A 27,741-nucleotide genomic window follows, 5' to 3' on the forward strand; every position below is an offset into this window, starting at 1 on the left:
CCATGCACTCAGCAATGGAATTTTCTCTGGATCTATAAAACGCTATCGGTAGCCTTCTCGAGGACTTTGATAATCGCTGACAAACCACCCAATGCGATGTCAAGCAAGCCGATATGATCCCCTCCAAAATACAGTTTTCCTGAGAAGCACTGGTTGGTTCACAACGCTTCCTATCAAAAGAAAGTTTGTAACGCTATCTTCCACTGCTTTTTGTAGCTGCTCGCCATGGCCAGCGAAAACTCCTCGCAGACATGGATAGAACTGAGGGGCACACATTAAAACCAGGAGTATATTGGTTATTGAATAGAAAAATAATATTTTTAACTTTCGATTACATGGACTGCGATGATAAGCGGGTATGTGAAGAATGAGTTGTTCCAGGAAGCAATTCAACTCTATTCTCAAATGCAATGTGCTGCTATACAGCCTGATAATTTCACATTTTCCTGTGTACTTAAGGCCTGTGCTGCCTTATCAGCTCTGCAACAGGGCAAACAGATTCATAATCACATAATTCGACTTAATGGAGTGAAGCATGATGTGGCTATAGAGAATGCCCTTGTGGTCATGTATTCTCAATGCAGCAGATTAGACATTGCACGCCAAGTGTTTGACACAATCTCTCATAGAAATGCCATCTCTTGGAATTCTATGATTTCTGGTTATTCTCAAATGGGTATCCTGAAGAGGCCCTAGAATTGTTTCGTGGAATGCAGAGTGATGCCGTGGAGCTTAATTGGATCACCATTACGGCTCTGCTCCCGGCCTGCGGATACATGGGAGTTGTGCGACAGGGGAAGGAGATTCATGGGGTATGTAATTAAGAGTGAAATAGAGACTGATGTTTTGGTGGGAAATGCCCTCATAGACATGTATGCTAAATGTGGGAGTATAGAAACTGCGTGCAAAGTCTTCGATGAAATGCCAGTGAGAGATTTGGTGTCGTGGAATACAGTAATTGCAGGGCAGGGAATTAATGGGCGTGGGGAGGAAGCCATAAAATATTTTTTTCGAATGCAGGAGGATGAAGCAGGGTTGAGGCCAGACAGTATTACCTTTATTTCGCTTCTATCTGCGTGTAGCCATGCAGGCCTCGTCGAGGAAGGATGGCTATATTTCAAGAGCATGAGTGAAGATTATGATATCACTCCTGAGGTTGAGCACTATGCATGCATAGTGGACCTTCTAGGTCGTGCTAGACGAATAGAAGAGGCATACAAATTCATCCAAGAAATGCCACTGGAACCCAGTTATGGATAGCACTGAGGGGCACACATTAAAACCAGGAGTATATTAGTTATTGAATAGAAAAATAATATTTTTAACTTTCGAAGACACAAATAGCAGATAAGGAAAGGATCGATGAGATACGAATGCAGGCGATTACTAAGAATGAACTAAATTACCTTATCATCTACAAAGGCAGCCCAGAAACGAGCAATGGCTCGGTCATATGGATCTTTGGGAATTCTTGTGAACAGGGTTCGATTTCAGCAGCAGCTCGCTCTTAGCTCTGAGATTCTCTTCCGCGAACTGTTCATCGATACGTTTAAGAGCCAGTGCTATGCGAACTCGCGCACAATGAAGGGACTCAGAGTCATACCGAACCGCTTTACCTGCCCCTTTTCTCCCGTTTTCTTATTTCAGTTTTCGATCAACGATCAAAATTCGTTCAATCGTCTAACATCACAGATCCACGGTCCACAATAGAACACCAAGGCGGCTGGGGCAATTCATCTCAAAGGGAAACGCCTTACGGCGTAATTATTAGTTTTGCAAGAAGTAAAAAACCAGTGAGTCATAATAACTATTGGACACTAGTTGTGTCAAACCTTGACGTACATAGACTTGATAAAACAAAATAGTTTATTAGTGTTGCAAGAAGAAAAAAACTAGTAAGTCATAATAACTATTGGACAGAAGCTTCAAACATCACCCTAGTTAGTCGCTAATCTCATCCAAGGAGAAGGAGATGTTAGTTGATATCCTCATCGAAGGAGAAGCAGATGTTAGTTTATATCCTCGCTAGAATTATCAACATGTTGTCTATAGTGTCAATATTTTCTTCCAACTCTACCATTTCTATAGAATTCTCTTGCTAAGTCCTCTTGTACCTTCCTATGTCGCTTACAATTGTGTATGTTTCTTTGATCGATGAAATGACAAGAGTGCATGCAATGGGCCAAGTATAGTAGAAACCACAACCCTTTTCATGTAAACTAGCATCATATCAAGACAGGGGAACACCAACCCTTAAATACTTCACTAGGGGATAGTAAAATTTAATTCTCCTAAGGCATTCCTCCAAATTGCTATTTGTACAATTATTTCCCATCATTGAGCCGAGAGGCTCATTCTACAGTCGAGTATGAGGGGTATGTGTAGGTTTATTAGTCGATAGGCCCCCCTTTAAAATAAAAATAGAAAATAAAAATTATGTACTAAATAGAAAAATAATGTCAACTATAATAAAAAAATTAATACTTATAGTTTTCAAAAATATTTAAACAAGATATTTAATTAAACTATTTGAAGGTCTATGTTAACTAATATATGTCGATATCAACTCATAAAATGAAAATATATTCTAAATAGAAAAATAATATCGACTATAATTAGAAAAACAAAAAACTTGTACTTTTCAAAACTATTTCAAGAAGAGATTTAAATAAACTATTTGAAGATCTATGTTAACTAATATAGGTCGATATCAACTTCTTATATATCTATATATAGAAAAAATGTTAAAATAAAATATTTTAATGTTGTATATAAAAAAATATTCAATGTGGGTTATCAATAAAATATTTTAATAAAAATTGATATTGACATATACTTAAAAATATATTAATAATAAAAAATCATTTTAATTTGCAAGATTAAATGTCTCGATGTACATGTGATGTAAAATATCTTAATGTAAATTACATATAATGTAATAAACTTTTATTTGGTCCTATATATACTCTATTTAGCATTCAAAAATACAATTTATTATACAATGAAAAATAACACATTGTATGTTGCACTCTTAAGAAGTTTGCACGTGAAGAAATTTGATCCCTCTTCACTCATTTTAGATCAGTACTTACGATGGGTCTATGTTGGTTGGGCCCAAAGGCTCATTGTTATGAGGGGGATGTGGAAGTTTGTTCGTCCATCTTCCTTTAAAATAAAAATAAAAAATAAAAATTATGTTCTAAATAGAAAAATAATGTCATTTATAATTAAAAAACAAATTAAAACTTAATACTTTTCAAAAATATTTCAACAAGAGATTTAAATAAAATATTTGAATATCTATGTTAAGTAATATATGCAATATCAACTTCAGAAAAGATAATGTCAGATACAATAAAAAAAATAAAAAATAAAACTTATACTTTCAAAAATGTTTCAATAAGAAATTTAAATAAACTATTTGAAGATGTATGTTAACTAATACAAGCCGATATCAACTATATATATGTGTGTGCATGGGTGTGTTAAAATAAAATATTTTAATGTCGTATATAAAAAAAATAAATATTCAATGTTGGTTATCAATAAAATATTTTAATAAAAATTAATATTGACAGATACTTAAAAATATTAATAATAAAAAACCATTCTAATTTGCGTGATAAAATGCCTAGATGTACATGTGATGCAAAACGTTTTAATGTAAATTACATATAATGTAATAAACTTTTTTTTGCCCCTATACATACTCTATTTAGCATTTAAAAATACAATTTATTTTATAATGAAAAATAACATATTGTATTTTACACTCTTAAGAAGTTTGTATTGAAGAAATTTGATTACGAGGGGATGTGTAAGTTGTGCCCCTTTAAAATAAAAATAAAAATAATTATGCATAAATGAATGTGCCATAAAGTAATTAGAAGTAAAAAAATGTATGAGAAAAATGTTTAAATCTTATACTTTTCAAAAATATTTTCACAATAAATTTAAATAAACTATTTGAAGATCAGTTGCATTATCTGAAAAGTTTACATGCTCGGTTTAATAGGAAATCATGCCATCAAAATCTTTAATATAGTATAAAAAATTTAAATTAATAATATAAAATAAATTTTTTAACTCTAAAAATTGTATTTCTTAATATAATATTAAGAGAAATCTTTAAAAATTTTAAATAATAAATTTAATAATTTTGAAAGTATAATTTTCATAATATTTTAAATAAAATCTACATAGAAAAGCTAATTAAGCCACCCTAGTATCGTTCCACCACTCTCTACAATCATTACATTGTATGGGAAAATTTTAGTTTAATGTAAAAGTATGAAGTATAATTTGAGGACAATGTGAATTGCTATTTCAAACTAATTATATATATATTATATATATATATATATTTTTGAATTTTGAATTTTTATATATATTTGAATTTTGAATTTTTACATGAGGTATTTATATTATTTCCAATAATAATTATATAGATTAAAATTTATTTTGTTATTAGTTTGTTTTAAGGGAAACTAAATCTCTAATATATGTTAAGATTTTGAGATTGCTAAAACTTTGTTTAATTAGAGCATTTTGTAAATAAAAATTTACAAAAACATATTGGTTGTGTCAAACTTTGATGTACATGGACTTGATAAAACAAAATAGATTAGTAGTTTTGCAAGAAGAAAAAAACCAGTAAGTCATAATAACTATTGGACACTGGTTGTGTCATACCTTGACATATGTGGACTTGATAAAACAAAATAGATTATTAGTGTTGCAAGAAGAAAAAAACCAGTAAGTCATAATAACCATTGGATAGAATCTTCAAACATCACCCTAGTTAGTCACTAATCTCATCCAAGGAGAAGGAAATGTTAGTTGATATCCTCATCCAATGAGAATATGTACATGTGATGTAGAATATCTTAATGTAAATTACATATAAGGTAATAAAATTTTATTTGGTCCTATATATACTGTATTTAGTATTCAAAAATACAATTTGTTATACAATGAAAAATAACACGTTGTATTTTTCACTATTAAGAACTTTGCACGTGAAGAAATTTGATCCCTTTCCACTCATGTTAGATCCGTACTTAAGATGGGTCTATGTTGGTTGAGCCCAAAGGCTCATTAGTATGAGGGCGATGTGTAAGTTTTTTCGTCCATCTTCCTTTAAAATAAAAATAAAAATTATGTTCTAAATAGAAAAGTAATGTCATTTATAATTAGAGAAACAAATTAAAACTTAATACTTTTCAAAATATTTCAACACGAGATTTAAATAAACTATTTGAAGATCTATGTTAAGTAATATATGCAATATCAACTTCATAAAAGATAATGTTAGATATAATTAAAAAAAAAAAAAAAAATTCTTATACTTTTCAAAAATATTTCAATAAGAGATTTAAATAAATTATTTGAAGATGTATGTTAACTAATATAAGCTGATCTCTTCGGGCTCATGTACGAGGTGATGTGTAAGTTTTTTCGTGTGCCCCTCTAAAATAAAAATAAAAATAATTATGCATAAATGAATGTGCCATAAAGTAATTAGAAGTAAAAAAATGTATGAGCAAAATGGGACATAAAGATACCTCGACCCCTTTTATGGTGTGTTATGTATATTTCCTAAAACAATATATTTGTTGGGATTTGTAAGATTGTTAAAACAAACATAGAAGTAATCAACTATAATTCCAAATTATGGCTTATACGTACAACAATTTGTTGCATACAAGAGCTGAATATTCCTAAATTTCTACCAAACCTCATATATTTTCCAAAACAATATATTTGTGGGGATTTGTAAGACTGTTAAAACAAAAATTGAAGTAATCATCTATAATTCCAAATGGCTTATACGTGCAACAATTTGTTGCATACAAGAGTTGAATATCCCTAAATTTCTACCAAACTTTGTAGTAGATTATGGTATTTGAAATCATTTATGTAGCCTTTATTCCATGAGGACTTAAACACTATCACCAGATAATCACTAGGAAATGATGCACACTGTGGATAGATAGCATTTGGGGTGTAAAACCATGTTAATAGTTTCATTTGGGGTTCATGCTAATTTTTTCATATTCACTTAATTTTTTTGCTTATCTACCCTGCTCCTCATGAACATTTCCTTTTTACGTGTTGAATATTCTAAAAATGTGATTCTGAAATTGTAGAGACAAATGAGACAATAGCAATTCATTTTACAAAATTTACTTTGTGGCAAAGTCAAAGGGTTTCCAAATTCAAAACCATAACATCCAGAGGGTAATTATTGAGAAGATTCATAGCCTATATGACAATAATAAAGTAAGGGCAAGGACATCCATGAAACGCGCTTTGCTAGGTCACGCCGTTGCTGAACCTGCTCTTTCGGCCTTGGCCCTTAGCCATGGCCCCTCCGGATGCAACCCTGAAAGTGGCTACTGCCTAACATGCCTTCTCCACCCTTGTCAAATCCTTACCCCCACAGCGCCCTTGCTCAACAATCTCTAAGTTTGGGAAGAAGCTAGATGTTTTGCAAGAGGTGATCCTTCCTCCAGCTCTTCGTCGCATGTCAGCTCTTTCATTAGCAGAACGAGACCTATCTCATCGGATAATTCACTGGTCTCTAGCCCTCTCTAAAGAAAATGCAAAGGTGGGTCGAACGAAACTGGTCTGATAAAATACAAGGAAAAATCTCCATCTGCTTTTGTGGGAAAGGGTACTTCACCTTCCATTTTGAATCAAGAGAATACAAGGATCTAATATTTAGAAACAGACCATATTTCATGGACTCAAAAGGCTTATACCTCAACAAATGAAATCCTATTTCGACCTCGAATTGGATGTCCCTAGTGCAGTCCCGGTCTAGGTTCGACTCCCTCACCTTCCTCTCCACTATTGGGGAGACGAATCGGTTCGAGCCATTGGGAATGATGTTGGAAGATTTATTGATCGTAGTGAGCCAAAAGATAACATGCAATCCTGCGCCCACATATGTGTTGAAGTTGATCTTGGAAAAGGCCTCCCTGAGGCCATCAAACTCAAAGTGGATGACTGGATGCACATCCAACAATTGGAATACAAGCAGATCCCTTTCAAATGCAAGGCATGTCACAAATATGGCCATTTTTCCAATCGCTGCTCTAAATTAGTTGATGTTGAAAATGTTTCACAAGATGAGCAACGAGAAATGATCAAGAAAAAGAAAACTGCCCCCAACCCCAAGGCAAACCCTGAAGCTGCCCCTCCCAAGACTAATACAACCATTCCGTCGACCTCATCTCTCCTAAACTCTTCCATCCCCTCCCTCACCCATCCACTCCCTCCCCCTACTTCATCCAATCCTTTTTCCGCCATTTCCCCCCTTGAAGACAACCCCCCTTCCATGTTCCAAGCTGATGCCACTGAACCCAGGCCCCCTCGGCTTATCTCCACCTCCTTTTCCCATGATCCTCCCTCTTCTAGATCTACTAGGAGTTCTTCTAAAGAGCACGGTGTAACTATGGACACAAAAAAAAAACAAGGATTAGGAAGGAAGTCTTCAAAGCAACAGAGAGATGAAAACACTCAAAAGGATATTGCCATGGGTACGCAAAACCCCATAGAAACCTACATTTTCGGGCAAAATAATAAATAAGCAGTGCACAAGGAACAAGGAGGGCGAGCAACTCTTCATACCCCTCACACTCAATGATGAAAGTTCTATCTTGGAATAGCAGGGGACTAGGGCACCCCCCCGAAATTATTGCCCTAAAAGATATAATAATACATGAAAAACCAGAATCCTATTGCTACAAGAAACAAAAAAAGGACACCAAGAAATGAAAGGAATCATTGGTCAGCTAAAGCAGTATAAAGGATGCATAAGCGAATCAAGGGGTGTCTCCGAGGGAATTGCAACCCTCTGGAATCACAACATTTTAAAACACATAATAGATATAGTTAGCTAGTACTGGATTAAAATCGCTCTAGAGAGATTAACAGATAACCAAAGGATTGTCATCTATAACATCTATGCACCAATACACTATAGAGACAAAGAGAAGTGTTGGACTTCCCTCAAAACAAACATAGATGAAGAAGGAAGTAGCAATGTTATTATCGGTGGAGACCTCAATCTCATGCTCCACTCCAATGAGAAAAGAGGAGGCTATTTTTCTCATGACCCCTATAGATCACAGTTGGAGACCATCATGCAGGATCATCATCTAGTTGACGTTGTTGCAAAAAATCACAGATTCACTTGGAATAATCGCAAATTGGGAAAAGGTAATATCATGGAAAGGCTTGACAGGATTTTGGTGACTGTCATGCTCCTCTTATCTTACTCCACTGCTTATGCCATCGTTCTCCCCTACTCAACATCTGATCATTACCCCACAACTCTTGTTCTCGAAGCACACTACCCTTTAGGGCCCATACCTTTTAAATACAGCCCACTGTGGAGCAGCATTCCTACTGTCAAAGAGATTGTCAAAAACACATGGTGTCAGCACATAGAAGGATCATCGGGATACATATGTGAAAACAAGTTTAAAAGGACCAAATATGCCTTGAAGGAATGGGAAAAAAACTACTACACGGAACCTCAGAATGACAAAATTGAGAAAAAAAACAAATTGGGAAAAATTCACAGCATAACAGAGGAACGAGGCCTCACCCAAGAATATAAAGCACTCGAAGGTGATCTCTACTTCCAGCTATATCGTGCCAATAAAGCAGAGGAGCAAAAGTGGAGAATAAAATCAAGGCAGTTGTGGTTGGAAGGAAGAGACAAAAATTATTCTTTCTTTCATAAGCAGGCCACTATTAGGAAAATTAGGAACAATGTTAGCTCCATCATCGATGCTGAAGGCAATCTCCAAACCACTCAAGGTGCTATCAAAAAGGCAGCCTCAAATCACTACAATGCTCTTTTAATAGAAACGAAAGAGGTGGAAGATTACTCAGATCTACTACAACACCTCCCCACTGAGATCAGTAAGGAAATCAATGAAAACTTGATCAAGGAGATCGAAGAAGAAGAAATAAGAAGAGATATCTGGATGCTCCAACCAGAAAAAGCTCCTAGCCCAGATGGTTTCCCCATTTTCTTCTTCCTAGCTTATTGGGGAACAATAAAAAAAATATCTTGTCAAAATGATAAATTGGACTCAACGCAAGGGTTAAATTGGAGGTTTCACCAATGCCACCCATCTTGCCCTCCTTCCTAAAGAGAATTGACCTTCATCGTTCTCCCGATTTTGACCCATTTCTCTTTGAAATTCATCTTACAAAATTCTAACCAAAATCCTCGCCTCTCGTCTTAAACCCCTCCTCCCCTCACTCATCTCTGAAAATCAAGGAGGCTTCTTGGCTAATAGGAAAATTTCTGACTCAATTATCCTAGTCCAAGAAGCTATACACTCCAGCCAATCTAGGAAGGAAAAAGGTTTCATTCTAAAATTTGACTTAGCCAATGCCTTCGATAGAGTTAGACACTCATTCCTCCTTGTTGTTCTACAGAAAATGGGGTTTGTTGTGCCCTTCCTTGACCTCATCAAAGCTTGCATTTCAGGTCCCTAGATCTCTCCTCTCATTAATGGCAGACCAGGTCAACCTTTCAATCCTCTCAAGGGCTAAGACAAGGTTGTCCCCTTTCTCCTTACTTTTTCATCTTGATGGCTGAGTCCTTTAGTAAGGCCTTGGACTATAATCTGTGTGTCAGTCTTATCACATGTATTAAGTTCGGGAATGGAGTTAGAAACATAAGCGACTCTCAATTTGCTGACGATACACTATTAATGGGAGGATCCTCCAATATAATAGCTCGTTGTTTCAAAGCCCTCTTAGACAAATACATGAGCTACTCAGGAGGTATGGTCAACCATCTCAAAAGTTTCATCTATGGTTGGAACACATTTTCTCAAGTCCTTCATAACATCGCTAGCAGTTTTGGGGTCCCTTGCAAATTAGACTGGAGGCATTTCACTTATCTGGGCATGCCAGTGAGTGCTGGTACTCTGAAAGTTGAAGTATGGGACACTATCATAGATAAAATGAAAAGGAAAGTGTAGCAATGGGGCTCCTCTTGGCTCAATCCAGCAGGCCGCCTAGTTCTCTTAAAAAAAGGTCTTTCTTCTTTTCCCTTATACTAATTCACGCTTTTGCAAGCTCCTACTAATTTTCATCACAAAATGGAAGCCATCCTCCATCATTTTCTTTGGAAAGGGGAGAAAAATGAAAAAAAGAAGTACAATCTTATAAATTGGAAGCAGGTCATTCAAACCCAGGAACGTGGAGGTTTAGGAATCATATCTCCCAAGCTCCTAAATCTGGCATTTGGTGGCAAGATTGTTTGGATATTCATTAGCGGCCAATCTGCTTGGTGGAAAAGTGTGTTGGAAGCCAAATATCTAAACTCTCCAAGATAGCACCACTTGGATTATGATATCCCTAACAGAGTTTTCTCTAACATCTGGAAGTTGTGCAAGAAATCGATACCCTTTCTTGCCCAAAACATTTCCAAAGTCCCCAAGGGTGGCACCAACATCAAAATCGGAGTAGACAAAATAATGGGACAGAAGCTTATCAGCAATAAACCTGGAACTGATAAGATCCTCTCCCTCTTTGACAGCATAGGGCTTCATTACTTGGACCAGATATCTCAGTGGGATACCCAATCTCAGACTTCGATAGGATGGACCTTTCCAACCATACCCATAGACCTCGAAGCACATTTTTCTAATCTCCAAGCCCACCTCCATAGCATTGCTCCAATTAAAAAAACGACAACGATCGCTTCCATTGGGATCCTTCAGGCTCCAATTACACAATAAAAGCCGCACACCAGCATATCTATAAAGATGAATACCCCATGCCCATTTGGCCGCATTGGAAAATCGTTTGGAAATCAAAGACCATTCCAAAAATAAAATTCTTCATTTGGGTCCTCCTAAAAGGGAAAGTTCTCACATCTGATAATTTGCAAAAACGAGGCATAATTGGTCCATCCCTTCGCCCAAACTGCCAAGCTTCTGAAGAAACCATCCAACACCTCTTCATTGCTTTGCCCTTTACCATTGTCTGTTGGAAAAAAATCTATCTTAACACCCATCTCCCCTGGAGCCCCCATAACTCCATTGTTGAAATTCTGCATCTTTGGAAGAACAACTATCCATGGCAACGAAAGAAGAACAATATTGTCAAAAGAGTTTGGGATGCTCTTCCCTATTCTCTCTTGTGGAACATATGGTTGGCAAGAAACTGGATGGTCTTCAAAGAAAAAGAAACCAACACAAGGAAATTATGTAACAAGGCAATGAGCCTTACATTGGAAACCATTTGAGTCAAAAGTCAAAAGAAAATTGACATCGCTGATCTCTGTGTTGAATAAAGGAACTTCATAGGGTATTTGTTAGATAAAAGTAACAACGACCAAAGCAGGAGTAACATCAGTAGCCAGTGCAACAACTCTAATCATAGTTGGAAAATAAAATTGAATGATGAAGAGCTTTCCATCTGGCTCAGAAACTGTAACACCCACTATCTCTTCTTCGATGGGGCCTCCAAATCTAATCCAGGAATGGCAGGGGCTGGTGGAATTATCTACGACACCAATAGAGATATCAAAATGACTTATGAATGGGGATTAGGCCCCGTCTCCAACAACAGGGTTGAAGCTCTCGCACTATACCAAGGGCTGATCCAACTTCAAAAACTTGGCATAAACATTGCAATGGTCCTTGGAGACTCGACCACCATCATAAGTCTAATGGTTCACAATTGGAGTGCTTCTAATGTGCTCCTGCAACAAACTATCAATTGGTGTCAAGTTCTTACCGAGCAAATGATAGATATCCATTTCCTACATGTTCTTCGATCCCTCAACAAGGAGGCAAACACTTGTGCCAATAGAGCTTGCACCATATCCATAGGCAGTCTCCTTTGCAACTCCATCGAATCCCAAAATTATCTACCATGATCAGAAGAAAATCAATACTCAAACCTGCTGCCAAATTTATTAATAATATTGAGTACTTTTTCACTGTCACTCGCAGCATCCTCATGCAGAATCAGATGCTGGTCACCGCAAAAATCCATATTGAAATTCTCCATCATGATGAATTTATCACCATATCTCTAAAAACAATCCGCCAATCTCCCTTCTGTCCCATCACCCATGCTGCTCTATTCCACTCATTCCTCTCTCGTGAGGCTTCTCGCATTTTTCCCGTGACTCCCTCCCCATTCTTCCCTACCCCTTTGCGAGAGCCCACCTACATAATCGCGCTCTCCTTCTCTCAGAATCGCATCTCAGCTTCTCCCTAGCTGCATCCACTCCATCTATCGTTTCCTCTCGGTCGATCATCTGCTCCGAGCCTTCGTTCCCCTTCCCTCATTTCTGTTAATCCTTCTCCAAGTTTCTTCTTGCTATGCTTGTTGGATCAGCAATCCTGCAACACACTGATCTCACTATGCAAGAAGAAATTAGATTGGACATACGCAATGGCGAGAAATGAGGACTGCTTACATTGTGCTGATCTGCAAGCAGAACTAGAAAAAATCCGAGCTCACCAAAAGATTTTGGAAACCAAAATCGACACCCATGCCCAGATCACTAAGGAGATGCATGAGGCTGACCTCAATCTCTTTCTCCATAGAGTTTCTTCCCTTCAAGAGTAGTTCAATGTCCTCTCAAATAGATGCAGTCATGTCCAAGAGTCCATCGTCATTCTGAAGTTCATCATGGAAAAAACTAGCACTCCCAGCACCAACTCCTCAAATTGAAGGAACGCAGAAGCTGAAGGCAATCCTGAAGATTCTATAACCCACGAAATGATTCATATAAACATAGACTAAGCATGACTTTCAAATTTTGTCTCTTACTGTTTCAGTTTATTAGAATCTATACTTTTTCAAGTTTTCCAAAAGTCAAGAATGACAGAAGCAAAGAGGAAATTTGTCTTCCTTGTAATATTTCCTTACTTTGCTTCCCGAGCATAATGCCTTGTAACACTGGAGCTTAGCCTCCCCAATTTTTTTTGGAATACAAACAGCAACCGATTATGTAAAAAAAAATAAAAATTGAGAAGCTTCATAATTGTTTGTTTCCACAGTGGATGTACAATGGACAAGCACCCTTAATGACTCATTTTCTTTTTAAAATTTAGTTAGCATGTTTCACCCTTCATCCCATATTTGGTTAGTCGTCCTCATTTCTTCCATGAAAATTTTTGTGCCCAAACTAGAAATAATCCAAAATGGAAGTTCCCATTTCACATTTTGCTTTTATAATTGTTGTGATAAGTGTATTATATATTTCTATTGTATGGATGGCACAATGTAATATTGAGCAACCTAACAACAATTAATAATTGTTTCAGCTTACAAGGGTCCTCAAGAAGCGTTTAGGAATTCATTTTATTATACATATTGTCTAGTTAGGTTTCGTAAAAATGAAAGGTTTGTGAGTGCTTATTACTATGAGCAATATAAACTTAGATTGGATATCAATAATGGCCTCGACCTGATCTTGATTTTGACTAAACACATGTAAAAATAACTTACCACAACAAAATATTTCATAACACCATTTTCAATGGAGAAACATGCTCTACTAGATTCCATGATTATAGCAACCTATGGTGCATGACACATTCAACTATTTTATTAATCGATATGGTATGACGATTATTTTTGACCTATTGTTGCCTCTTTTAAATCATCTCCAATCTTAAAGAACTTGTGGTTACCAGAGTTCTCTTCTAATGAGTATGAAAATCACTACTCTCGTAGGTTAAATCATTTTCTTTGACTTTCTAGTTTGGCCATATCATACAATCTGGGTCTTGTATTCTCATCTAGTGTTTCTTGTATATAGTCATTTATCTTTGTTTGGTATTCTCATCTGGTGTCACTTGTATATAGTCATTTATCGAAGAGACATGATTAAATGCATGTAATCATGGAATATCTCATTGCTTTTGCCATTGAACTATAATACAGAATGGGTTTATTTATATCTTTATTTTTAAACCAGGTAGCTCATTGTAACTATATAGTAAGTTTATAGAAAATCACATACAAAACATTCTAGATTTGCTTCCTAGACTGATTCACAATTTTTCTTATAATTGAAAACAAAGATAATGTCATTTTATGAAATTATGTTAGCCTGATTCACAATTTTTCTTGTAATTGAAAACAAGGTTAACTTCATTTTATGAAATTATGTTGGTTGGTTGCCATTCTGACTAAGATCAAAGTGTAGTAGAGTAGTGCTTTTTGATATCCATTGGTCATTAAGCCGGTGCACAATTTCTTCTTGAACTTTGTCATGAGTGAAATTTGTAGATGTTTTGTTGTTCAACATTGTTGAGAAAGTGTCTTCATGCAGGCTAAGCACAAGACCTTTAAGCACATTGCACACAACCTCAATAATATCCATCTTCTACCTTTGATCAACCAACAATTTCACTAGAGAAGCATGTTGAGTAACACATGTTCATTTTCATTTAATTTTGTGGTTACCCAAAATGAAGAGGTCCTTTAAGCATATTGCACACAACCTCAAGAATTTCCATCTTCTACCTTTGATCAACCAACAATTTCACTAGAGAAGCATGTTGAGTAACACATGTTCATTTTCATTTACTTTTGTGGTTACCCAAAACAAAGAGGTCTTGTTACATTTGAATACAAATTTTGCATCTTAATAGTTTTTTAATTTCCGCCATATCCATATGCTTCTTATCTTCACCCGCAATGAGTGGAAAACCAAATGAACAGGGCAAGAAATGCCAATATAGAACTAGGTGTAAATAATTACACCCAATTTTATGAGACTTGAGCTAGGATGAAGTCATACATTTATTCCTGTGATAGTAGAAGTTATTGGAGTAATGGGGGCTCTTTCTTGAATTTCATTTCCATTGTTTGCATTGAGGTTCTCTACAATCCACTATGGGGGAATATTGTAGTGCTTTTAAATGAGTGTAAACATTTAAATGTCTAATCAATGTGGGAAAGTTATCCCTGGTTTTATAGGTTGAATATAAGTTGTGGTTAGTTATTTTCCAAGAATATTAGCTAACCCGGATGAGTAAGGTGGCCTCGTAATGTCTATGCTTTGGAAACATGTGTGTTGTTGTTGATTACAAGACCATGACATTGTTCCTTATTAGGTTTGAAACAACAGAAATATTAAAGCACGCACTGAAAAAATAACTTGTGCCGAATTAAACATAGACATACCTGAACGTAAAATCCTTTTATGATCATGAACACATGCACAATATATGCTACTAATCCAGTCTTTCTGATATCAAAAATTGTAGCACATATCAACTCTCCAACTCCCTTCATGTGAAGAGAAAGTGAGTCAAAACAATGTCAATGCATTTATCATAGGTACGTAACATGTCTAGGACAAAAAGTTACAACTCACATGTGCTTTGATGATTACTAAATATAGCCCAAGCAAGGTTAGCAAAAATGTAGTTGCAGTCCTTTGAAAATGGGTCATAAAATACTATGCAATAGAAAATAGTTGCAAAGAAAATTTGAGCTAAGATGTGCTAAATTGTAGCATCACCCATATTACCATAAAACAAATAGTGAAGACCTAGTGCAAGGAGTCGTGTCTCAAAGTGGTCAACCCAAGAAGGTGTTCTTACGCAATGCTTGTCAGTCTTGTACCAAAGAATGATGCTTCCTTCTTATAATGGATTGTAGTAGAAAATAGAGTCACTCATTTCTTCATGAAATGTTACTAATTTCATTGTGCAAACTATTTTAAAGCAGGATGAATACACAAGATTGAAGGATTAAAAAGCTAACTAGAAACACTCCGAAAGAGAATTCCGAAAGAGTAATTAGGTGTTGTTTTCAATCAACTTACATGGTACAAACCAATCTACAGAATTTGGATGAATAAAAAGTTATTTTAGAGCACAAGTAAATCTTAGATATGCAAACAAAATGTATATTTACTCTTTGTTGCATGATTTATATAAGTCAGAGGAGATAATTCGATATATTGATTGATCATATGCCTGACTCAAATATAAATATTATTAGGAACACAGGTCAAATGGAAATTTCAAGCAAAATGGTTAAATGCCTAATCAATGTTGAAGTGTTTTCTCTTGAAGCTGCAAATCTGGAAAATGTCATTAATCATTTTGGTCGTTATATGAGGAATCCATGAGTTCAATAAGAAATAAGGTACTCTAATGCCTTTTGAAAGAGGAGATAACAAAAAATACAAAAAAAATAATCTCTTCATCTTATAGTTTCTACTCCTCTTAAGAAAAGGAGATGAAGACATTAAAATTGTTGTATTTTTTTCATATATCCTCTTTCAAAACGCATTCAAATACCTTATTTCTCGTTGAAGGTGCTTATTTGGAGAGAAGGTGCTGATTTAAAATTTAATTCCTTGCACCTGTTGAATCCATGGTTGAGCCTTTGATTGTTATCTTACCACATTGGCATTCAAATTCTTCTATTCAAGATGTCTATAGGACTCTTCTTAAAATGTCTTGCAATATGCTACTGCAAAGGCATACTATTAAATCAATTGGGATCATAAAGACAAACCCATACCAACCTCTTTGTTCAGTAAGAGTTTGAGAAAACTAGAGATGTTGATGAGTGTGGTGTCCCTATTTCAAACATACAATTGGCCATATATCAATTTAATTTTGCTAGTTTTGTATATCTCAATGAAAAGACATCCATAACAAGAAAATGTACTCATTTAAATTTAGATTTACATGATTCTGCATTCACATGGCTTCATGATTCATTTCCTAAAAGAGAACTCTCATTAATTGGGTGCAATCTTTGTGGAGGAATTAATAAAGCTTGATACTGTTATGCTAATAGGAACATAAAGCTAGCCGTTAGCTTTTGATGTTTCAAGAGATGAACTAGGAATTAAAATAAGATATCTGCATCTTATCATGATTGTCCTCATCAATATCTATGACCACTGGATCGGGAAGGTGCGAGTACCTCATCATTCTAACTTCTGGTAACACCTTTCCATGAGAATTTTCATAATTTGCACCACCTTCTACCTAAACATTAGAAATAGATGACAAGAACCTACTTAGTGAAGGAGATTGATATTGCATAGGCCACAAAAATTGGCATTGGTAGGATAGTAGGTTATCACCATAGTAGTTATTGCAGCCTCATAAATCTCTCTAGTTTCTTTTTGCTTTTAGGAATCGAGTTTTATCAAGCTCTGCATGAGCCCTCTCTCTCATTTTCTTTGCTCATAATAGTTATAAGATGAAGACATTAAAATTACTTCTCTCCTAAGTTTACTTGAAGCACCGTATCTCCTAATTTTAATGCCTTCATTTAATTTTCTTGAGCCTACTAGGAATTAATTCTTGTTTACCTAATGTTCATGCTTCAATCCCAAATTGAAAACTTTAATTTCACAAATATAAAGTATTGACTAATAATGGATTTTTCTAACATCTATCCATTTGATTACATTCATTTAACTTATATTTCTAAATTATATCGCCAATTTAAAGCTTTAAATTTTATGAAATATAAACTAAAAACTTCAAGGTATTTATAATGTAGGACAGCCTCAAGTAGTCCCTCAAGATCAAGTTTTGTATGGGAATAATATTTGTGTTTACAGAATCAAGTTCATAAATAGAAATTTGGAAGAAGTAAAGATTTTCACACACAACATCCTTTCCTACCTAGGCTTTCAGGGCCAAAAATATTTATTGGACTTGTTATTTACCTCTTTTATGGTAATCAATAATTAATTACATTGATGTCAATCTCCTTAACAACCACTTTGTGAAAAAAGTCAGTTCTACCTTCCACTTAGATGTTATCGCTGAGGGATATACCTTTCATTGAGACACTATTGTTTGAAAGTATCTTTTACTTCTCAGTCATTCCCCCATAGTAGATGGTGTGTTTCAGCAATGAGATAACAAGTCAAAAGAGAGGCACAATAGTTAAGGAAGGAGCATGGTTAACAACATTCCTCTAGTTATGCATACATTGTTCTCGTGAATTTTTAGTATTAATTATTGTTCTAAAATTAACAGTTCCAGAATTAGGAATTATTGTTGTCTGTAGAATATAGGTACTTTTTAATTCATTTTGACTTACTTAGAATTATGAGTTTCTAATTTAGGACTCCAAAATAGGTTCCCCGCCCTTCATGGTTTGAATATGGGCTATCTACGTGGTGGTGCTCCATACCAACCACAAAATAAAAACTCACAGCCCAAGGTTTTGATCCTTGTTTATTTAAGATTACATTGGAAATCATGTTGCAATTCTTAATCTAAAAATACGTCAACCACTTAGCCCACATGGTGAAACTCAATTGACGATTGCCATGTTATGAAGTATTACATGAACCATGAGAGTCAAAGTTCAAATCCCTGTGGGTCGAGCCAACAAAAAAAAAAATTATGTTAACCACTTGTAAACAAATCTAACATATTATTATAAATTATGTCTTTGGAAGTACACATTTATTTTAATTAAAATGTTTCAATCTAAATTTCTTTCCCAGATTGGGATATAATGTTAATTGTTGGATAGAAACTTTTGTAACCTGAACACTAATGAAATTCAAACCAAGGATGATATGATCTGCATTTAGTTAGAAGTTATTTTTCTCCTTGTTGAATATTGTTTGAGACTATTAAATAAGGAAAAATTAGCTTAACCTGATAATGTATCAAATCTAACTTCTTTTCTCCCCAATCTTTTAAAAATGGATGTATATGAATTATTTTATTGAAAAGTTTCATGCATATTAGCATTGATATCTTTTTTGTGACACAGACATTGCTTGAGTCTGGTACATCTGAGTCAGAATTGTGCAAAGCATTGGATGAGATGTTCAATGGAGGAAGAATGTAGATGATTCATGTTTATCAGTGCTTGTCGATATCCCTGTTAAAGAAGGGGATGAGAGTGAAGATGTTTTCAAACGTCTTCTTTTCAAGTTTAAAATTGTCTCAAACACAAAGATTTTTGTTTCCCTAATTAAAAATCTCATCAAAGCTAAGAAATTAACCACTGCTTACTATTTATTTACAGTATTGAGGAATGAAGGTGTTGTTCTGAACGTGGCTGTTTACATTTTTTTTATTGTTGCAGGAGAAGATGGAAACTTTAGTTCAAGGCATTTGCAAAGGTGGGAGATACAGGAGTAGCCTATGACTTTTTCAGGGAGTTGTTGGAGAGCTTTGTTTGCAATACAACAGTGATAAAGAAACTTATCGATGAATTTGTTGAAATAGGGAAAATAAAATCATCTCTTGGACTCTCTGAATTTATGAAGCATTGTAAGTGAAAAAGAGACCTGGTCACCTATAATGGTATTATTTATATTCTTGACAAGGAAGGCCAAGTAGATGCAACGTTTCATGACTTTTTGACTTCGAGGGACTTAGGACATGTACCTAATATTATAACCTACAATACATTAATAAACAATTTTAGAAAGTTTGATCGAATATATTTGTGTTTGATTCTTTTTCAAGAGAAGGTTGAAAGAGGAATTCAACCCAATTTTCACACTTACACTGCTCTAATAGATAGTTTTGGTCGAATGGGGTAGGTTGAAGAAGCAAAAAGGATGTTCCATGAAATGAAATAAAAGGGTTGTAAGGCATCAATTTATGTTTGTAGGTATCTCATAAGAAATATCAAAAAGGCCAGTAATATGAGCTTAGAAAATGAACTATCAGAAGAAATAAAATTATGTGGTTCTAATTTGTTACATCCTAATGATTTTAAGAAAAAGAAAAGATGATAAATGATTTTCTAGATCTCTTACATATTGAAATTATGCATGTGTATTATTCTTTTGATGAACAATCTTGGTTCTTAGGGATGTCTGTTGATTGATTTTCTACTCTTCAGTTGTTGTTATGATGTTTTATGAAACCCCATTAGGAAAGATATATGTTGTAATGGAAGACAAAAAAGTTACTTTTATCAAAATGAAGTTAATGCAAGATCTTGGAAAGGATAGAATATGAAACATAAACTCTAAAATACAGATGTCGTTAAAATGTACTTAAAGGCTAACCTATTTCAGACACGAAAGTACCAAACAATTTTGATGTTAGTCACTAAGGTTGAAAAAGTAACACTCTCCAATGGATAGACTATGCAGGGATCATCAAACTGTTCCAAAAGAATAATAATGCATTTTGTGCATATCAATAGAAATGTTATAAAGCATACTTTTAATAAATTTCATGACTAACACATTATTCAACATGCATTATATGAACAAGAACCTTCCCATTCATAAAGAATAGGTCTTTTGTACTAAGGCTAGCTACAATAGACCATCCCATTGTAAATATTTGACCTTCAAATAAAAAATCTACACTCATTGTAAATTTCAAATTAGGGAATTGAACCTTGCAAAAGTAACAAACCTTCACTTTTTGATTTGATGTCAGAAAACTCATACACCACTTTAAGGTCATTACAATTGGTCAGTACTGATACTTGAACCGCTTCTGCCTCTGTGTGTGGAACTGGGTAAACTCAATCTCGAAATGGATTTTCTACTCGATATTTTGCTATAACTACGTAAACTCAGTAAAAAATGATTTATTACATCCCCTCACCTTGTTTAACATCATACAATGTGATAACATGCTGTTTATAGAAAAAACCTTGGTTGGAGCAAAGTTATTTCTGAGCCCTAGACATGGTCAAGGAAAAATATACAAAATTCAAATTGTTCACTTCCAGTAACATATTTACAAACATGAAAGACAAAGAATAAATAAACAAATTGTGGTGCATTTCAGCTAATGGTGCATACACAATATAAATCTTTAATCTAGGTGCCATGTAGTTCAAAAAATAAAGCATCTAAAAGTCCAAAACTAAATGCATTTTCAACTCCATGTATTTGGTCATTTTCCAAGAAAAACTCTGCAGCCTACATTGTGCCATAACTCCAAAAGGACTAATTATAATATGCAATTCGCACCATATTGTGTCATGTGTGCATGAGAAGATTCCAATGGATCCAAAAAGTAATGCCCTTGGCCATATATCATTTGTTTACTTAAAGACCTGCCAACAATCCTCTAGATGTTTATAAGTTTTAGCGAGATTGATTGTCTTAGTTGGATGGATTTGATTTGAGGGACTAGATATCTAGTTTCCTTGATTTAACTCCATGATGCTATGGAGTGGATTACGACCTTATATCATGGTCAAAGATGTGAAGCTCCATATTGGTGTTCTTTCCCCACAGGAAATGCTTGCAGTTAAGTCCCTTTTGGTAATGTAAGTATTAGGTTTTTCATTTAAAATAGAAAAAATAAAAATCTTTCTCTGCCCTTGGATGGCAAAAACAAGTTGATTCCATATCCATTTATGTGTGCTCTTCATGGATTCATTAGCAAGATCATTCTCCCTTTCATAGGAGAAAAGAATATTTGCACAAGAGAGGAATGATTCTCTCTTTTAAATCAAACATACAACATTTCTTTTATAAGGAACTTATCTCCGCCAAAACTCATATAATTTCTCTTATGCACACTAAGTCATGCATACTTCTCTTGTTTGTATACAATATAAACCAATTTGTATAAATTTGTTGCATCATTAGCATTTTATTGTAAGGAATCTAATGCAGTTTAGTCTTATTATTGCATTGACTAATATCATTATCACCTATCATTAGATCTTGTTGTTGGGGGTTGAAAAACAATGACTTCAATTCTCTTAGATCATTAACACTTTTCATTAGATTTTGTTGTTGAGTTCATATGTTATTCCACTCTAAACAGTATTACTTTCATTGTCAGGGTCAACATATTTTTCCACCTCTATTTCAAATGTTTTCTTATATATATTTTAGGGGTCAAAAAACCGAGATCACTATTGCCATGTCATTTACACTTTGGGGTTAAAGAGAGAACCTTGGGGGACCAAAGTCCTCGCTCACAAGTCCCTTCCTGAGTTAGAATACCTCAGCGTAACCACACACACACACACACACACACACACACACACATACACACACACACACACACACACACATATATATATATAATTACGCCATAAGGCGTTCCCTCTGAAATAAACTTTTCTCTTTGCCTACGTGTCATTACTTTTCACCATTAGATGATATGTTAGATGACTCAGCCATGTTGAGTCGTTCAATTATGCTGAGGTAGGTACAACTCCCTAACTGCCTAGACCAGCGCAAATTTGATACTGTAAACCACACAAATTTGTCAAAACTGTCTCGGACCTTTTGGTTGTTGAATACCTCTTGCACCAAAAGGGTTTTGCCCTGTCCTCCCATAGCCACAATAGCAATCACTCTGAATCCATTTTCCAATATCCACTGACTGACCTTTTCAGTATCTTCCTTTAATCCCACCGCTTGAAATTGAGATAGAAGAGCACATGATTTTGTTCTTTTATCTTCTTCTGAAGATTCAATATATGCATTGAGTGCTTGAACAACAACAGTAGCATTGAGGGAGGTTAGATATTTGAGATATTTAGCACCCACGTGTATCTTTTGATTCTTTCCTTCAGTTTTCTAGTGCTCCTACCCATTCAATAGTGGAAAATTATGTTGATGAAAATAAGATTTCCCTGCTCACATTCCTCCACTATGTCCACAACATTAGTGAGAAAATCCTCAAGCTTGTTAAGCCAATTGGTCATTGAACTAGAATTGGAAGTTCTGGTGGCTCTCGCATATGTCAATAAGCATTTAATCGAATTAACCTCATCAGAAATGAATTCAAAATCTTCTTCCCTAACTACCTGACCAGCGCAAATTTGATCCTCCATAATAGTTTTGGCTTCGCTTCTGGTTTAGGCTTTAGGTCATCAATTGAAGTGGTTGGTGCAATCCTCCTCTGGAGCACTTTGATCTCTCGGAGCCCGTTTTTGAGCACATTGCTAAGTTTTAGGCTGGAATCGTCCCTGTTCAATATAGAAGGTTTGTGGATTTTGTCTGTATCTGCTAGCTTTAGCGTTGTTTAGAGTTTCTTGATGTGGGTTTTGAACTAGAGGTGGTGCTCTGTTAAAAAGTTGTTTTGAGTTTCTTGATATGGGGTTTGAATTGGAGTTGGTTTCTTGATTCAGGGTACCCTGTGAAAGAAAGGGCGGAATTCATTTCACCATTAACGGTCGTTCGTACTTCAATCTGCTCCTCATCACCAACGTTTTACCCTCCACTTGACAATTGTGCACCGAGCTTCCAAGAGAGTTCGTGGAGTTTATGGCACCCTAAATGAAGATATTTTCACATCGAGGAATGTCAGCGGTCTTTCTGGATTCCTACACTAGTAATGTTTTTGAAGCAAAAATCTAGTGGCCTTATCTCCGCTTATCCGGTGGAAGAAAGGGGAGAGGCAGTCGACCAGGCTCTGGATCAAGTATCTGGAGGCCACTCTGAATCAAGATGTGGAATATTTCAACATTGATGCACGGACGGGCGACATCATCAATATTATCCGCAGTGACATTGTGGATGTTTAGGATGCTATCAGTGAGAAGGTCAGTTAATTTTTTTCTATGTTCTCAACGGTTTCAATTTATGTCAATGGAGACAGCCAAAATGAACTAATGTGTCTTACTAATGGTTAATTGATTACTTAGTGTATGTTTGTTTGCTTGACCTTTTCCTTTTATCAGTACAGTCTACGACTAGTCTTGAAGAACTCATGAACACCCTTTCATTCCCCTGCTACTCCTCTCTTTGGGGCCTTTTGAAATTGCTTATAAATCTCCTCTTGAGATTAGATTCTGGAAATTTCATTAACTTTGATGTAATTCGGTTCGCAGTTAGGCAATTTCATCCATTACATGGCAACATTTGTGGTGGGGTTCATCACAGTGTGGAAGTTGGCTCTGCTGACTCTTGCAGTGGTGCCATTGATAGCTTTTTTTGGAGTCGTTCATACCATAATGATAACCAAGTTTTCCTCCAACAATCAGGATGCATATGCAGAGGCTGGTAACATTGCAGAATAGGTGCTGAATTGTTTGATATAATCATCTCCCTTTTCTACCGAGGAATTGAATTGTTTTTAATGGGGCTAAATTTAATTCAATTCAACTTGTAGGCCTTGGCACAAATTCACATGGTTTTCTCATTCGTAGGCGAGGAGAAAGTGTTGAAAGTGTATTCTGCGTATCTGAGTGTGCCTCAGAAGATTGGATATAAGAGTGGTCTCGTAAACTGATTTGGGCTGGGGTCAACTTATTGTGTGATATTTTGCTGTTATGCTCTACTTCTGTGGTATGGACGATGGCTTGTGACGCACCATGATACAAATGGAGGATTGGCCATATCTACTATGTTTTCAGTCATGATTGGTGGATTGTATGTAGTATACCCAATTGCCTGTTTTCTCCTGTTTCTCCACAATTTGATTTGTAGGAAGTGATTTTACAATTTGTTGCAGAACATTGGGGCAAGCAACTCCCAGCATGACAACATTTTCAAAGGCAAAATCTGTTGCTGTGAATATATTTTGAACTATTGATCATAGGCCCAAGATTGATCGAAACTACTCTAATGGAATTACTCTGCCCCCAATCATAGGCCATGTCCAGCTACGAAACGTGAGTTTTGCATATCCCTCTAGACCAGAGATACCCATTCTCAACCGTTTCTCATTGAACATTCCCGCAGGAAAAACTGTAGCTATGGTTGGTTGAAGTGGGTCGGGAAAGAGTATTGTAGTTGCTCTGGTTGAGCGCTTCTATGACCCCATTGAAGGTATCCAATAGATGATTTTACATGGCATTTTCATACCCTGAACTCCGGTTTTTAGTTTAATGAATTGCTTCTCAAAAGTACTGTTTTTAATTTCTGTGAATGAAGGTCAAGTGCTACTTGATGGGTTTAACATCAAAACTCTATAGTTGAAATGGCTTAGACAGCAGATAGGGCTTGTGAGTCAGGAACCAACATTGTTTGCAACAAGCATTAAGGAAAACATGCTATTGGGAAGAGAGGATGCAACCCAGGTGGAAATGGAGGAAGCAACCAGAGTTGCAAATGCACACTCTTTTATCACAAAGCTCCCCAAAGGATATGACACTGAGGTATGTGCTACTAGCTGTAATAACTGAAAATTCTTTGTTGCAAAGATGATTGATTAGTTGTCAGTTGATTGTTTGTTGCAGAGATGGTTGATTAGTTGTTTGGTGATTATGCTTGTTTCCTTGCTCAGTCTTCTAGTCGCTCTTTATGACTTGTGTGTGTGAATAACAACAGTCTGATATGTTTACCTTGCCATCCTAGAATACCTTCTCCCACTATTAAGTCTCCTTCCCTTCCCTTTCTAACCCAAATCCCTAGGATTTGAACTATATATCTATGGTTTATAGCACTTTTCTTCCATCTCACTGTTCCTTTTCTATATGTCAGAGTTGATAGTAGCCATGGTTATGATTTGTACTAAGTTGGGTTTGCAGCTCCAGGTTGGTGAAAGAGGTGGTCAACTATCAGGTGGAGAAAATCAACACATTACAATAGCCAGAGCGACGTCGAAGAACCCGACCATACTACTTTTGGGTGAAGCAACCAATGCTCTGGACTCTAAATCAGAAAAACTTGTTCAGGAAGCCCTTGACAGGTTCATGATACGAAGAACAACAGTAGTTGTGGCACATCATCTCTCAACCATTAGGAAGGCTGATTTGGTGGTAGTTGTTCAACAAGGGAGCATTTTGGAGATGGGGACTCACGATGACCTTATATGAAAAAGGGATGACGGGGTTTATTCAACATTGATCAAACTCCAAGAAACTGCCCATGAGCTTGGTAACAATGCAAGAAAGAACAGTGTCACGTAAAAGTTTTATCCCACTATGTTAATGCAATAATGGCACATTGTGGTTAACCTATGCAATAGTTTTCTCACTGAAAGTCTATAGAATTGGAATTGTTTGTTTCTCCCATAAATCCTCTCGCCTTCTTTATAAAATTGTAATTTTTTTGTAGCCCCATAAATCCTTGGGGCCTTCTCTGTAAAACTGTAATTATAATGCTTATCCTCAGCTTCTTCTTCATAAAATTATACTTGTTTTGTTCGTCCTTAGATTAGCAGTTTGTGAAATTATAATTTTTTTGTTTGTCTATATATCCTCAGGGTTTTCTTTGGAAAATTATTTATCAGCTGCCAAGTTTTTCTGGTTTTATTACAGTGAAATATTTTCCACCAAATTGTTTGGATTCCTTCTCATACAATCCTTCATTTTTTTCCCTCAAATTATATTGGTTTTGTTCGGTCCAGAGATAAATCTTTTTTCTTAAATTGTAGTTTTTGTGCTCCTCCCATTAACCCTTATAGTTTTTATTGGTACTTTAGATGCTACTCTATAGAAGTTTATGGACTTTTACATTTTGTCACATTCTGAATGACCCACTCGTTCATCACCAAGATAGAAAGGAAACTTGTTCTGTACCTTCCATAAATTCTCAGTATTTATCAGTCTAAATGATCTTGGGAAGAAAGGGGAAATAGAATTAACATAGATTTGTATTCTCGTTTTGATTTTTTGTTTGTTTGCCCATTTCCAAGCCCTCTAGTGCAAGGAATTCTGTGAGCTCGCCCATAATTGGAAGAAATTCTTCTTATGGCCGATCTCCCTATTCCAGAAGGCTTTTAGACTTCTCAACTTTCGATTTCAGCACATCTGTCGATGTCAACGCAGCACACAAAACAGAGAAAGTACCCTTCATAGAGCAAGCAAGGTCATTCTGGAGACTAGTCAATATGAACGCCCCAGAATGGGCCTATGCCCTACTAGGATCCGTAGCGTCCATGGTCTGCGGTTCCATAAGCGCACTCTTCGCTTACATCCTGAGTGTCGTGCTGAGCATCTATTACAACCTTCATCCATTATACATAAAAAATGAAATCAAGAAATATTGCTTTGTTCTGATAGGGATATCGTTTGGCGCCCTCATTTTCAATACGGTGCAGCATTCCTTATGGGAAATCGTTGGCAAGAATCTGACCAAGCGGGTCCGACAGACAATGCTCGAAGGTGAACAAAACAGTTTCCGTGAAAAAATTCAGATTGACATGGCATTCTGAATATAGTTTTGGTTTTCTGGTAAAAATACAAAAAATGAAAAAAATTGTAGGTTTCTGATGTTTTTGGCATTTTTGAACCAGGGAGCAACAATCCTAAATCAAGAGGTGTATATAGTGCCATGGGGAGGATCAGAGGTGGCAGTGAATCAATGGGAAAAGCAAATGATAAAATTTCATGAAGAGGGCAACACATTAGGAGTATTTTCATTTACTTATTTTTACTCTTTTATATTTTTTATTTATTTTTATATGTGGAGGAACAATGTTCAAATAAATTTAAGAAGAAATCTCTTTACTCAAAATAGCATTAATACTGCACTTAGATGTAGACCTTGCTTACCTTGCCATAGTTGTTCTTCTGCCAAATCAATTTTATGGTCTTTGTATATGTGTTTCTTGACTGAGTTTTATGCAAAAGTGATGATTTCCAATTTCTGCAATATCTATTGAGCATAATAGTTGTCAACTTGTGTATTATCAGAGTTGCAGAGAAGTCTTCTATCAAGAATATGTTGAGAAATAGAGTGCAGTCACAATATTATTTTTGTGTTGCAATATCTATTGAGCATAATAGTTGTCAACTTTTGTTTTATCAGAGTTGCAGAGAAGTGTTCTATTAAGAATTGGTTGAGAAATAGAGTGCAGTCACAATATTATTTTTGTGTTATCAAAATTAGAGAAGTGA

The 27,741-nt window shown here is 35.6% G+C and overlaps 1 pseudogene; it reads left to right on the plus strand.

Moving 5' to 3' along the window:
• The first annotated feature begins 11,521 nt into the window (after positions 1-11,521).
• On the plus strand, positions 11,522-27,056 carry LOC149202580 (ABC transporter B family member 1-like; annotated as a pseudogene).
• Positions 27,057-27,741: the final 685 nt, after the last annotated feature.

This window comes from Pinus tabuliformis, chromosome 2_1 (genome assembly GCF_031772625.1).
Source record: "Pinus tabuliformis cultivar Carrire ecotype Pingquan chromosome 2_1, CPIR1, whole genome shotgun sequence".
NCBI classification, from domain to species: domain Eukaryota; kingdom Viridiplantae; phylum Streptophyta; class Pinopsida; order Pinales; family Pinaceae; genus Pinus; species Pinus tabuliformis.